Raw genomic sequence first — 2,500 nt, 5'->3', positions numbered from 1 at the left:
ACGAGTTCCTTCTCTAACTGCCAAACAACCGATGTTCCCTTGTATCTTTCTTACTCTTTGCCTCTCAAAATTTTTGATGTTTTGTTCTTAGTGCGTCTTTATCCTCTGTAATGGTAGGTAAACCTCCAGTATTTTATTCATTTTATTATTAGCAATTTTTTTTTTTTTTTTTTAAGTGTGTCTGTATTTAAGTATGTGTTTTGAATTTTACTATTTTGTTTCTAAGTGCGTCTTTGTTCACGTATGTTTTCTGCTCTTTAACAATTTTACTTTTTATTTCGTTTTTTTATCAGTTTCCTTCGTCCGCTTTTAAAATTAAAGTTTTTGTATATAGCTCTTTTAATTTTATATTTATATTGTATATTGTAATTTTATTGTTGTAGATATCCCTGATGATGTGATATGAATCACGAAAGCTTGAATAAATGGATACTGTGTCTTCTGCTTTCTGATTCCTGCCCTTAATCTGGATGAGAGTGTGATGTGCGATGAGTTCGCCCTTACCCCCTGATTATATATATATATATATATATATATATATATATATATAACATATATATATATACATATATATATAATCAAAAGCTACAAAAAACCAAAACCGGAACCTTTAAACAACTATTATCGCTTTTAGCATCAACAGGTCTGTCTCCCATTGGACACAAGACAGTCTCCCGTACCCAGGGAAGGCCAAACAGACACCATCACTCACACTTTCAAACTGTCTACCATCTTCCTCTTTTATTCGGTGACGGTCCAAAATGGGAATATTTTCGTTTTTATTTTTTTATCGATTTTTTTTTTTCCGACTTGACTTTGGGGTTCTCTTGTTTACAACAAACAAAGAGCAAACAAACGTGAGTCAGGGCAAACTGTTATTTATCCAAGGTACAAAGCACGCATGCGTGGGGAGCATCTTGACGTAGTGAGAATAATGTAGGGTATTTACCGTGATAATACTCTCTCTCTCTCTCTCTCTCTCTCTCGCTCTATCACACACCCACTAAACCCACGCACACACAAACACAATCACATTATATATAAATATACGCATATAAACTCAATAATCCTTAGTGTTGAAAAGTCACAAGCAGATTTACGCAAAGAAAAGGCTGATTTATATTTTCATCCAACGATTTCAACGGAGCCGACGGATTTTACTTTGTACAAATAACAAAAAATATCCGCAAACTGCAAAGGTCGTCATCTTGCCATAATCTTTGCAAGAATGTGTGCAAGGAATTGGAAGAAAATAAAATAGTTTTTCCGCAATAATAATAATAATTAATAACTAATAATAATAATAATAATCAATAATAATAATAATAATAATAATAATAATAATAATATCAAGACCAGCTCCTGATAGACAAAAATGGTAATGAAGAACAGTAGGAGAAGGAAAACCAACCTAAGCATGGCATTGGGATAGATTATAAGAAGCCTTCGACATGATACCAGACACATGGCTATAGAATGCCTGAAAAATATATGGGGCAGAGGAAAACAAAACCCATCACTTCCTCAAAAATACAATGCGCAACTGGAATACAATACTTACAAGCTCTGGAATAAGACTAGCAGAGGTTAATTATCGGAGACGGATCTTCCAGGGAGACTCACTGTCCCCAATGACAAAAGTAACTACAGAAGATGGATGCCGTTATCCACCAACTAAAGAAAGAGGCCACAGAATTAACCATCTGATGTTCATGGATGACATCAAGTGTATGGTAAGAGCATCAGGAAATAGATACCCTAATCCATACTGTAAGGATTGTATCTGGGGGACATCAGGATGGAGTTTGGAATAGAAAATGCGCCTTAGTCAACATACAAAAGGGCAAAGTAACAAGAACTGAAGGATAAAGCTACCAGATGGAGCAACATCAAACCATAGATGAGAAACTGGATACAAATACCTGGGAATAAGGAAGAAGGGATATAAAACACCAAGAGAGAAGGGACACCATCAGGAAAGAATATATGCAGAGACTCAAGGCGATACTCAAGGTTCAAAAACTCAACGCCGGAAAATATGATAAAAGCCATAAACGCATGGGCAGTGCCAGTAATCAGATACAGCGCAGGAATAGTGGAATGGACGAAGGCAGAAAACCTGGGGCAGCATAGATCAGAAAACCAGGAAAACATATGACAATACACAAAGCACTACACCAAGAGCAAATACGGACAGACTATACATAACACTAAAAGAAAAAAGGAGGAAGAGGACTACTAAGCATAGAGGACTTGCGTCAACATCGAGAAAAGAGCACTCGGGCAATATCTGAAAAACAGTGAGACGAGTGGGCTAAGAGTGCCTGGGAAGAAGGACTAATAAAAATAGACGAAGGCCCCAGAATATACAGAGACAGAGAATGACAAACAGAAACAGAGGACTGGCACAACAAACCAATGCACGGACAATACATGAGACAGACTATAGAACTAGCCAGCGATGACATGGGCAATGGCTACAGAGGGAAGAGCTAAAGAA

The sequence above is a fragment of the Macrobrachium nipponense genome, chromosome 39, assembly GCF_015104395.2.
Source record: "Macrobrachium nipponense isolate FS-2020 chromosome 39, ASM1510439v2, whole genome shotgun sequence".
NCBI lineage: Eukaryota > Metazoa > Arthropoda > Malacostraca > Decapoda > Palaemonidae > Macrobrachium > Macrobrachium nipponense.
Note: the sequence above shows the minus strand (reverse complement) of the source record.